This window comes from Lycium barbarum, chromosome 4 (genome assembly GCF_019175385.1).
Source record: "Lycium barbarum isolate Lr01 chromosome 4, ASM1917538v2, whole genome shotgun sequence".
Taxonomy (NCBI): Eukaryota; Viridiplantae; Streptophyta; class Magnoliopsida; order Solanales; family Solanaceae; genus Lycium; species Lycium barbarum.
Genome location: NC_083340.1, coordinates 7,371,954 through 7,385,695, shown reverse-complemented (window position 1 = coordinate 7,385,695; position 13,742 = coordinate 7,371,954).

Here is a 13,742-nt window from a genome sequence, read left to right as displayed (position 1 = left end):
CATAAACAAAATAAAACGGGCTTTACCTGTGCCCATGGTAATGGACCGACAATGTCCATTCCCCACTTCATGAAAGGCCAAGGTGACACCACCGAATGCAGCAACTCCCCGGGCTGATGAATCATCGGAGCATGTCTCTGACACCCGTCACACCTACGGACAAAAATTTTCGAATCCTCCTCCATCCAGTTCCAGTAGTAACCGGCTCTTATAATTTTTCGGACCAAGGCTTCTGAACCGGAGTGGTTGCCGCAAGTCCCCTCGTGGACTTCTCTTAAAACATACTCCGTTTCTCCGGGACCCAAACACTTGGCCAGGGGTCCGAAGAAAGATCGTCGATATAATTGGCCATATACCAAGCAGAAACGCGCAGCTTTTGTCCTTAGCGACCGGGATTCTTTTGGGTCACTCGGGAGCTTTCCATCTCTTAAGTAATCGGCATACTTCTTGCGCCAATCCCAAGTTAAACCCGTTGTGTTTATTTCGGCATACCCATTCTCTATCGTCGTATTCATCAAGCGCACCGTAGTACCGAGGTCAATTTCTCCCCCTTCAAGCGAAGATCCCAAATTGGCCAATGCATCGGCTTTGCTGTTCTGCTCCCTCGGTACATGCTTCATGGTCCATTCTTTAAACCGGTGTAGTATCACTTGGATCTTCTCCAAATACCTTAGCATCCGTTCATCTTTGACCTCGAAGACGCCATTCACCTGGTTAATGACCAAAAGCGAGTCGCACTTTGCTTCAATTATTTCAGCCCCCATACTCCGGGCTAATTCCAAACCTGCAATCATAGCCTCATACTCGGCTTCATTGTTAGTCAATTTAACAGTTCTAATGGATTGTCGAACGGCACCCCCGGCTGGGGTTCTAAGGACGATTCCTAGCCCGGAACCTTTGAGGTTCAAGGCTCCATACGTGTGTAGTGACCAAATACCCGAGGCTTCCCCAGAGGTTAGTGAAAGTTCCTTCTCAACCTCGGGGACCATAGCCGGGGTGAAATCCACCACAAAATCGGCCGAGATCTGGGATTTGATGGCCGTTCTAGGTTTGTATTCAATATCGTATCTGCTAATTTCTACTGCTCATTTAGTTAGTCTACCCGATAATTCCGGTTTATGCATGAGGTTTTTTAAGGGGTAAGCAGTCACTACACATATCAGATGGCACTGAAAGTAAGGCTTGAGTTTTCTAGAAGCACTTACCAATGCCAGTGCCAATTTTTTCAAGTGGGGATAACGGGTCTCCGCATCCCCCAAAGTTCTACTTACATAATAAATAGGGAATTGTGTATCTGATTCTTCTCGGACCAAAACTCCACTTACCGCAACCTCGGAGATAGCAAGGTAGAGAAAAAGTTGCTCGTCCGCTTTTAGTGTGTGCAACAGCGGTGGGCTGGACAAGTATCGCTTTAATTCTTGTAAAGCTCTTTGACACTCTGGTGTCCAAACGAAATCGTTCTTCTTCCTCAGTAAGGAGAAGAAACGATGACTCTTATCTGAGGACCTCGATATGAAGCGACTCAACGCCGCTATCCTTCCGGTGAGCCTCTGCACTCCTTTGACGTTATTCACTACCTCGATGTCCTCGATGGCCTTGATCTTGTCCGGGTTGATTTCAATCCCCCGGTTTGACACCATGAAACCTAAAAATTTGCCGGACCGGACACCGAAAGCGCATTTTTCCGGGTTGAGCTTCATGTTATACTTGCGGAGTACATCGAAGGTTTCGTGCAAATGTTTTAAATGGTCCTCTATTTCAAGGGACTTGACCACAATGTCGTCAATATAAACTTCTATTGTTTTCCCTATTTGTTCTTCGAACATCCCATTAACTAGGCGTTGGTAAGTTGCACCGGCATTTTTTAGTCCAAAAGGCATGGCATTATAACAGTAAGTCCCATATCGGGTAATAAAGGATGTTTTCTCTTGATCCTCCGGGTGCATCCGAATTTGGTTATACCCGGAGTAGGCATCGAGAAAACTTAACATCTCATGCTCGGTCGTCGCATCGATCATTCTATCGATGTGAGGCAACGGAAATGAATCCTTCGGGCATGCTTTGTTTAAATCCTTGTAATCAACACACATTCGAAATTTATTACCTTTCTTTGGCACCACTACTACGTTAGCTAGCCAGTCCTGGTACTTTACCTCCCGGATAGAGCCTATGTTCAAAAGCTTTGTTACCTCGTCTTTTACGAAGACGTGTTTTGCTTCTGCCATGGGCCTTCTCTTCTGCTTTACCGGGGGAAACCTCCCGTCCAAACTAAGCTTGTGAGCTGTTACTTCCGGTGGTATACCTATCATATCTATGTGGGACCATGCAAAGAAATCGGCATTAGCTCGAAGAAATTCAATTAACTTGTTCTTGAGCTCCAAGGTTAACCCCGTGCCCAGGTATACCTTTTTGTCCGGTAAATATTCGAACAAGATGATCTGCTCCAGCTCCTCTATTGTTGACTTGGTTGCATCCGAGTCATCTGGCATGACGAATGATCTGGGTACACCAAAATCATCCTCTTCATACCCCGGATCTAACCCCGACTGCTTTGATTACTATTTGGTGTCCTTTTTCCCGGTTGAATCCTCTTCCTTTTGACCCGATTTTCTGGGCTGAGGTGTCGCTTCCTCGATCGCGAACATCTCCTTTGCAGCGGGTTGTTCACCTCGGTTGGTTTTTATCCCCTCCGGAGTCGGGAATTTTAGCAGTTGATGCAATGTCGACGGCACAACCCTCATGCTATGTATCCAGGGTCTACCCAGTAATGCATTATACTTCATATCTCCTTCGATTAAATAGAACACTGTTTGCTAGATAGTGTCATCGATGTTTACTGGCAATAATATCTCCCCCTTTGTGGTTTCGCTCGCCATGTTGAACCCGCTGAGTACCCGGGCTACCGGTACAACCTGATCGAGCAGCCTTAGCTGTTCGACCACCCTCCACCGGATGATGTTGGCCGAGCTACCTGGGTCAATCAAAATACGTTTAATTTGAGTTTTAAAGATAAGAATAGAGATTACCAATGCATCATTGTGCGGTTGAATGATGCCTTCTGCGTCCTCGTTGCTGAAAGAGATGAAACTCTCGGGTATGTAATCCCGGCCGCACTTTTCACGCACACCAGAGACCTTAGTTCGTTTCATCACCGTCCCTCATGGGGTATCGGTGCCCCCAATTATCATGTTGATTATGTGCTGGGGCTCTACTGGCTCGGCCCTTTTATGGGTCTCCCTTTCCTTGTAGTGACCTTTGGCCCTTTCACTCAGCAATTCTCGGAGATGGCCATTCTTCAATACCGGGCTACCTCCTCTCTTAACTGACGACAATCCTCAGTTCTGTGTCCATGGGTTCCATGATATTCACACATCATGTTCGGGTCCTGCTGGCCCGAATCTGACCTTAGAGGTCTCGGCCATCTTACATCCGAATACGGCCAATGGCCGATACGAGGTCTGTGGTGTTGACGTTGAAGTTGTACTCCGATATCCTCGGTGAATCTTTGTTGCCGGCAGAGCTTCTGACATCACTCCTGAATGAGAGACCTCGACTGTTCGACGGGCGCTCGACCCGTTTATCACCCCGACCGGAGAAATAGCTCGGGCCAACCCTAGATTTCTCCGACCTGAAGCTTGGTTTCTCCGAATGAGAATATGGCCGATACCTTTCCCTCGATGACCTCACCTCCGGTTCGTAATTTTTCCTTGGTCTCTCAAAACTTTTGTTCATGTTTACTGGCCCCGGGGGAAGCTCGAGTTGGTCATGCTCCACCCGAATCTTCGACTCGTATCGGTTATGGACATCTGCCCATGTCACAGCCTCGTATTCTAGCAAGCTTTCCTTTAATTAGAACGAAGCCGTCGAGCTCCGAACATTGAGCCCTTTTGTGAAAGCTTGTGCAGCCTGTAACACCCCGTACCTTTAACCTAAGCTTTGACCATGATCCCAGACTTAGAAAATCCGATAAAGAATGTGGGAATTGGAATTTCCCTGTTCAGTTGTAAGATGGGGGTTTACGCCCGTGAACAGTGACCGTATTTCAGTATATGGGCCGTAATTCAAGTCGTGAACTGGTACCAAGGATTTCTGAGCATTCTGGAATTTGACATTTGGAGGCTACATTGTTAAAAACGGACCGTATTTCAAAATATGGCCCGTTTTTCAAAACGTATTTGGAATTTGGGAACACTTCCTTGATGAAAGTTGTAGACCTTTGAAATATCTTTCCAACGGTATATTATGGGGGTCAAACGGACATCTGTACAAAGAGTTATGACCATTTTACTGAAAAGACGCAGTGCAGTCCGTATTTCAAAATACGGCCGGTATTTCAAAATATGGCCAGTATTTTGCTGGACGTAAAATGCAATTTTCCATAACAGTATATATTTGTCCATATCAGTTCAAATCATTATTTTTCATTCCTTCAAACCCTAGAACGACCTCCTACCCTCTTCCATCATCAAAAACACCAAGGTAAGCCTACTCTAATTATTCCAAGTCAATTCTAATACATATCCTTGTAATCTAAACAAGAAATCATCATTCCTAGGGTTGACTGTATGTAGAGTTACTATCTACCTATGGGAACATCATTGTTCTTCCCCACGCCTCCTAATCCATAAAGTATGAAACTTTACAAAACTAGGGTTTCTATTCTATACTATGCTCATGATAACCCTAGGTCCATGTCCATGATTATATTATGTATGAATTGCTATGATTCTATCATTGTTTTCTTAATAACTCCATATGATTATTGAGAATCAGTCTGTAATCCATGAAAACCCATATCTCGTATTCCATGGGTTCTTGCATGCGTGTTTTTAAATAAAAATGATTATTTCATGAATATCCTACATGTCTACAAGTTTTCATGCAACTATATTATATAATTACTCTCATGCTATGATGCAAGATACATACATACTAAATATAAGTTATCTCATGAAACCATGTTTACAAGTTATTTCATGAAACCATGTTTACAAGTTATTTCGTGAAATCATGATTACAAGACAAGTACAAGTTTATTCACGAAAATCATGGGCTTCTTAGCCAACTATATTATGTTCATGTTTTTGGGAGTTGCACGAATTACCGAGAAGGCTCAGATAGCCTGAAACTACGTAGCCACCATAGGACAAGGATCGCTCCGCCCAGTTAGGACGATACCTTAATTTTACACTGAATGGATCCATCAGGCACGTTACCACCTTATACCCTGGCAAGGTATGAGGGATCTGCTGGTCCGGCGAGGTACCAGACTCCACGTACCCACGTGGTGATATCACATGTCGATTTATGAAATGCTCTCCCTACTTATCATGTTTTATTTATGTTATATATATATGTACTCACGCTCATGCTCATGTTCATGTCCAGGTTTTCAGTTTCAGTTCTTATATGTTATTTCATATCCCATGTTATTTCATTCAGTTGCTTTACATACCAGTACATTCAATGTGCTAACGTCCCCTTTTATTGCCCGGGGGCCTGCATTTCACGATGCAGGTACGTATTTACAGGACGCAGCATCTGCTCAGTAGGATTTGCTCGTATCAGCTCATCGGTGAGCCCCATCTCATTCGGGGTTTAGTCAGTTATATTTATTTTACTAGTCATGCATTTAAAGGTATGCTGGAGGGCCTTGACCCAGCAAGTACGTTTTCCAGTCAAGATTCACGATTAGAGATTTCATAGACTAGCCAGTTTAGTTATGTTAGACATGCAAGGTGTTTAGCCATCTTTGGCTCAACTCATGTTATTTCCGCATTTATGATTTAAACAAGTATTTCATTAAATTATTATGACATCTCATGTTTTATAAAAGCTCATCACGTTCATGCTATATTTCCACTCATGTATGCCTCATGATGATTCAGTAAGCCATGTGGTTCGCTCGGTCATATGCAGTATGGCACCGAGTGCCGTGTTACGCCCAGGCCATGGTTCGGGGCATGACAAAGCTTGGTATCAGAGCCCTAGGTTCAAGTGTATTAGGGAGTCTATGAAATCGTGTCTAGTGGGGTCACTTTTATATGTGTGTGCGCGCCACACATATAAACAGTTGACCACCACGACATTTAAGATTGTCTCACTTTTTTCAACTCTAGATCGTGCAATAGAGTTATGTTATCAGAAATCAATTGAACTCATGCATTGTTTCCCATTCTACCGAATACGCCTTGTCTCAACGGATGGGGGAGATGTAAATCTAAGCATTATCGATATGTTGCTTTCAGATGGAGTCATCAGGAATTATTCTAACTCGTGCCATGAAGCTTAGAGCAGTAAGTGACATTTTTTTCTATCGAATTCTGGACGTATCGAATGCGTAAGCAATGAGAAGGAAATTTAAGACCAATACTCGCCAAATGGGCCCGGTGTGTTTAACAGACGGTAATACCATTTTTTGACAAGTTTCGGTATGGTAGTACATGTAGGCTATTTACCTTACATAGTAAGTTTATTTGGGTTGTTTGACCATGGAGCTATAGTATAAGGATGATAGTTCAGATTTAAGACCCTACAGAGTAACATGTTATGATATTAGCTGCAGCAATCATAAATTGTCCACGGTAGTTTTAAACAGGAAATAGCCTAAGAGCCAACCACCTGTAATACTAGAAAGTCTCGACTTTTTCAAAGGTATATATATATATATATATTTGCCATATGAACTATGTATATGACTAAGAAGGGATTGAGTGCGATAAGAAAAACCACGAGCAGACGATATTGAATTTTTAGGGATAGTTTTAAATTATTTAAGCTTATCCGGAGCAGACCTAGAGAGTATAATGTTAGTGAGTTACTACAAGAAGCAGATATTACTATGAGATAAAAGATATGACAATTCCCTCTTAGGTTATGTGATTAAGTATTTATCTCTGATGTGTATAGTATGATATAATGTTGAAAGGGTATAGGGAGTTAGGGTTAGTTATTCCAATTCCTTATTTGAGACAGACGAAATTTCTGTAAGTGTGATCCATGTCTATAGTTCAGAAAGATATTATACAACCCCAGAATAGAGTCAGGTAAGGAGGAAAAGTTAGAAATAACCTTATGCTTCACTTTAGTACTCAGAGAAGAATTAGAGAATATGATGCTAGCAAGTGGTTAACAGAAGCATAGTAAGTAAGTTTGAATAGATACAGTGAATTAGAAATTTTCAGCAGAGTTAGTAGAAGTATGATTTGAGTTACTTAGTCAAGTTAGCACTACTAAGTGGGTAACTGTCTGAATACACCGAAGGCGTGTTAGAACCCAAAGGGTTTAAGTTAAATTTGAGGTATAGAAATTGGTGAAAAAAGAAAACCATCTAAGCAGTAAGAGAGCAAGCTACAGAAGAAGAGCCTTTAAGAGTTATCAGAAAAGAGTTTTCCTCAAGACTGACAAAGCTAGTATGCCAGTTATGTACATTAGAAAATCGTTCATTTAAGTAATCCAGTTTTCCAGTAAGTAAGACTTGCTTGAAGTAAGCTGAAGAAATGAGTCGTCAGTATATTAGAGGAAATTAGCAGAACCACTAGATAACCACTTATCGCTAACTCAAGAGAACAGGCTTTAAACGTCAGCTTTTGAACTAAGGGGGAGATCGTGCGATAAGGTGCCGATATAAACTATGTGTTTTGTAAGTTGATAGGTGTTAAGGAGATTATGTCAGAGGGTCACAGTTTCATGTAGCCAAGATAAGGTGTGTAGAATGTGATCTTTGTCATGCTGTTGAGATCAAGTACTAGGTAATTATGTTATAAGATAAAGTTCTAGAGCGAATAATGGGTTTTAAGGGTATAACGGTTCCAATTCCAGAGTAATTCATGTACTATGTGGTACTAATACCCAGACGTGATCTACTTGTGCCTTTCGTACCCATATCATGCCCATGTTAGAGATTGATACTCCGCGTTTAAGATACAAGAATTAAGACTTTATACGATAGTAATTTATGCAAGGGAATGTCCTTTCATGTCTGGCACTTCTGGTGTGCTCATGTCTAAAGTTAAAAATCGCATTCAGGTCTCACGTATCTATCATGCTTTTATACTCATGTCCATGTTCTATCATCTAAGTGTTTTTCAAATCTGATGATGATCTTGACCCCTATGATTATGTTATCCATGTTACCATATACTAGTGCCCACGACCGACTTCTTTGAGCATCCACATATAGAAATAGCATAGCAGTGGGGTTGGTAGGTAATGATAAGAGTAAGTCAAGATGGATGTCCTACCCACGATTCTACGTAACTCATGCTTATGTTCCTCTGGCTACTGTTTTAAAGCAGCTCGTAGCTTGGCACAAAGGATGCCATTTTCTTTTCCGAAGTACCTATGCCCTGTTTAAGTTCAAGGTGACTTTCTACTTATGTCTTAGATGCTCGAGGAATGAATTATTCATGCCTATAATCCATTCTTTCATGTGCCTTATTTATAACAAGGGCGTTTACTCATGGTGATAAGAGTAAGATATGTTGAACCATGTCCTATTCTTTCGGTATATCTAAATCCTAAAGGTAATATTTTAACCATGCCTTACGTCTCTGAGTACCCAAGAGTTAGCCTACAGTTGTACTCCACGCAAGTCACGCTTGTTGTACTCCACGCAAGTCACACTTATGCCTTAGTCTTACTTCAATGCCCATGAACTCAACTCCATACGCCATGGTATGTAGATACTCATGTGAACTCCATGTTTTTCATGTACCCATGTCCCATGTAATTCTATTCACGTAATCACGTTTCATGCCAAATAAATCACGTTCCCATGTACGCATGTTCCACGTTACGTCCTCCATGTACAATGCACCATGCCATGTGTGTTCTCTAAAGCAAAGTATCTCATGTGAATAGTACCAATAATTCTTTTTCTCTCAGTCCTCTATAATACGCTCACGAGAATGAGCAAAGTGAGCTAAGGTATTCATAATCATGATTAACAGCTAACAAGATAATCAGAAGTAAGGTGCATTCTTATATTCAAATAGATAACTTTTCATATAACCTATGGTACTTATCTCAAGAGTATTCTACTCAGATTCGATGTATTCATGTCATGCCTATGCTAGAGATTTATGAATACCTATGTTAGGATCATATTCTTGTTATATGATTCAAGTCTGTCGCATTCGCATCGAGTTGCGCTTACATTCAAAGCCTAAGTCATACTCCTATCTCATATTACCATGGTGACATACGAACGTCTATGATTAAGTCTCTAAGTATCCAAATCCTACACGCGCTTAGTATTCAACCCACATGTTATAACAATCCTGTTTTCGACATTCAGATCCCATGTTACGATATCCATTTTTACACGTATTCGTATCTCATGACAGTTTAGCACTCATATATTCATGTCATCCAGTCTTCACTTATATGCCCCAGGTCATGTGTCTCACGCCCAGGTAATCATTTCATGTTTGTGCCTATTTCCAGTACTCATGTCATTCGTGCCTACGAACTTTCTTCCAAACCCTATAAATAGTAATCATGTAATCATTCAACCGATATTCGTGTGTTCAAGCCAGCTCAGTATTTATGTTAGCTATATCAAGATGCAGTAATCACGTTAAGTCACATCATGCTTATTAAGATACCCTGTGAGTTGTGTGTTGGTACTTTAGTTAGCTAGCAGGCGTTTGAGAAATGTCGTGAGGGTTCGAATTATGAAGGAAGTCCTATCATATATTTTGTAGATTCCAGAGTTAGTAGCGATTTTTAACCATAGTCATAAATCGAGGAAAAATGTTTCATGATTCTCATTCATGTAGATGCTACTCAGTTTTATGTTCCCTATGTACATGTTTCCATGTAATCACGTATTCAGTTCTCAGGATCCATGATCATGTTCCCATGTAACCATGTCAAGCTCTTATGTTTTACGTCATGTTTCTTTCATGTTCATGTATTCAAGCCATGTCCAGCCATATTCCTAACCATGACCATCATTCGAGGACGAATGATCCCAAGGGGGAGATATTGTAACACCCCGTACCTTTAACCTAAGCTTTGACCATGATCCCAGACTTAGAAAATCAGATAAAGAATGTGGGAATTGGAATTTCCCTGTTCAGTTGTAAGATGGGGGTTTACGCCCATGAACAGTGATCTTATTTCAGTATATGGGCCGTAATTCAAATCGTAAACTGGTACCAAGGATTTCTGAGCATTCTGGAATTTGACATTTGGAGGCTACATTATTAAAAACGGACTGTATTTCAAAATACGGCCCGTTTTTCAAAACGTATTTGGAATTTGGGAAAACTTCCTTGATGAAAGTTGTAGAACTTTGAAATACCTTTCCAACGGTATATTATGGGGGTCAAAAAGACATCTGTACAAAGAGTTATGGTCATTTTACTGAAGAGACGCAGTGCAGTCCGTATTTCAAAATACGGCCGGTATTTCAAAATACGGCCAGTATTTTGCTGGATAAAATGCAATTTTCCAGAACAGTATATATTTGTCCATATCCGTTCAAATCATTATTTTTCATTCCTTCAAACCCTAGAACGACCTCCTACCCTCTTCCATCATCAAGAACACCAAGGTAAGCCTACTCTAATTATTCCAAGTCAATTCTAATACATATCCTTGTAATCTAAACAAGAAATCATCATTCCTAAACTAGGGTTTTCAATAAAATCCATCTCAAGATTCAAGAATTCAAGATTTTAGAAATCTTCTTCAAAGCTCAAGTCTTTAATTCAAGTTTTGGAGCGACTAAGGTATGTAGAGTTACTATCTACGTACGGGAACATCATTGTTCTTCCCCACGCCTCCTAATCCATAAAGTATGAAACTTTACAAAACTAGGGTTTCTATTCTATACTATGCTCATGATAACCCTAGGTCCATGTCCATGATTATATTATGTATGAATTGTTATGATTCTATCATTGTGTTCTTAATAACTCCATATGATTATTGAGAATCAGTCTGTAATCCATGAAAACCCATATCTCGTATTCCATGGGTTCTTGCATGCGTGTTTTTAAATAAAAATGATTATTTCATGAATATCCTACATGTCTACAAGTTTTCATGCAACTATATTATATAATTACTTTCATGCTATGATACAAGATACATACATACTAAATACAAGTTATCTCATGAAACCATGTTTACAAGTTATTTCATGAAACCATGTTTACAAGTTATTTCGTGAAATCATGATTACAAGACAAATACAAGTTTATTCACGAAAATCATGGGCTTCTTATCCAACTATATTATGTTCATATTTTTGGGAGTTGCATGAATTACCGAGAAGGCTCAGATAGCCTGAAACTATGTAGCCACCATAGGACAAGGATCGCTCCGCCCAGTTAGGACGATACCTTAATTTTACACTAAATGGATCCATCAGTCACGTTACCACCTTATACCCTGGCAAGATATGAGGGCTCTGCTTATCCGGCGAGGTACCAGACTCCACGTACCCACGTGGTGATATCACATGTCGGTTTATGAAATGCTCTCCCTACTTATCATGTTTTACTTATGTTATATTTATGTACTCACGCTCATGCTCATGTTCATGTCTAGGTTTTCAGTTTCAGTTCTTATATGTTATTTCATGTCCCATGTTATTTCATTCAATTGCTTTACATACCAGTATATTCAATGTGCTGACGTCCCCTTTTATTGCCCGGGGGCCTGCATTTCACGATGCAAGTACGTATTTACAGGACGTCGCATCTGCTCAGTAGGATTTGCTCGTATCAGCTCATCGGTGAGCCCCATCTCATTCGGGGTTTAGTCAGTTATATTTATTTTACTAGTCATGCATTTAAAGGTATGCTGGGGGGCCTTGACCCAGCAAGTACGTTTTCCAGTCAAGATTCACGATTAGAGGTTTCATAGACTAGCCAGTTTAGTTATGTTAGATATGCAAGGTGTTTAGCCATTTTTGGCTCAACTCATGTTATTTCCGCATTTATGATTTAAACAAGTATTTCATTAAATTATTATGACATCTCATGTTTTATAAAAGCTCATCACGTTCATGCTATATTTCCGCTCATGTATGCCTCATGATGATTCAGCAAGCCATGTGGTTCGCTCGGTCATATGCAGTATGGCACTGAGTGCCGTGTTACGCCCAGGCCATGGTTCGGGGCGTGACACAGCCCATTCCTCCGGAACCGGGGGGAGCTCCATTCGTTCCCTTTGGAACCGGTTGAGAAATTCACGTAGTACTCATCGTCTCTTTGGGCTATATGAAAAATATCCGCCTTCCGAGCCTGCACCTTTTTGGCTCCGGCGTGTGCTTTTATGAACACATCGGCGAGCATTTCGAAAGAAGTGATCGAATGCTTTGGGCAGATGGTCGTACCAAGTTAGTGCTCCTTTTGACAGAGTTTCCCCAAACTTTTTCAGCAACACAGATTCGATTTCATCTTCTTCCATATCATTGCCTTTTATAGCGCAGGCGTATGAGGTCACGTGTTCGTGAGGGTCCGTTGTGCCGTCATATTTTTGGATATCCGGCATTTTGAACCTCTTCGGGATCAATTTCGGAGCCACACTCGGAGGAAAAGGCCTTTGGATGTACCTCTTTGAATCCGGCCCTTTCAAAATAGGCGGAGCCCCCGGGATTTGATCCACCTGAGAATTGTATGTCTGCACCCTTTTTTCGATCGAGTCTACCCGCTTCGCTAACATTTCGAGCATTTTCAGAACCTCGATGGATGAACCAGCTCCGGACCCATTGCTTTCAACCATCCGTGCCTCATCTCTTTTGGGTTCAGCAACGCCCTTCGCCTTCTCTGGGGTCTTTTTATCTCTTCCGTTTTGCAATTGGGCTATTGCGATTCCCTGTTCGGCAATCGCCGCTCTCTGTTCCTACAACATTTCAAAAATTAAACGTAAGTCAATATTATCATTCGAGGTATCCGGTTCTTTCCGGCCCTGTGTCCGGGGCAAAGTAATTGAATTGTGAGTATTTAAAGGGTCAGTGGCCGGCTGGGCGGCGTTCTCCTAGTCCACGGTGTTTTGTCGGCTGAGGCCCTCCCTCGAATTAACTGGGTTAGGGTCAGTGGTGTTTGGAAATCCTCGTGGCCCGCTGCCTTCATTTTCGGCCACGATCTCGTTGTTGTTGACGTGACCAGATTGCCCACTGTTAGCCATTTGGTCCGTTTTTTCAGAGACGAACAGAAGACGTTTTTGGTTTTGATGGGTAAGATAGAGATCAAGATCAAAGACCACTATTATCCTAGCCCCATGGTGGGCGCCAAACTGTTTACCCCAAATTTGGATAATCAATTGAATTTATTAGTGAGGTATAGGATATGTGGTTGAGCCTTAATCTATTTGATAGAGAAAAGAAATATATGAATATGCTACGTAGGAGCAACTGATAATCAGTGGTTTGCTATAGATTTTGTATCTAGTAATATATGAATATTGTTTGATCGAGCAGATCTAAAGGATGAACACGATAATCCGGACCAAAATCAGATGTTGGAGAGAGAGATTTTATATATTTTTGCTATAACAAAATGTTCTTGATATGAGGAAGCCAACCCTTTAAAAGTGTGGCAATGACCCCTATTTATAGTATTGCCCCATGGGCTTCATACAACAAGTGTTTCTAAAAAATAAAGAAAAACTCTGAAATGGATTAGGTTGATCGTACGGTCTGACACCCATACGATTGGCAGTTAACCATGGTAGGACGTTATCGACGCGTGGCAATCGCGTAACGAATCTCGCGGACCAACGGC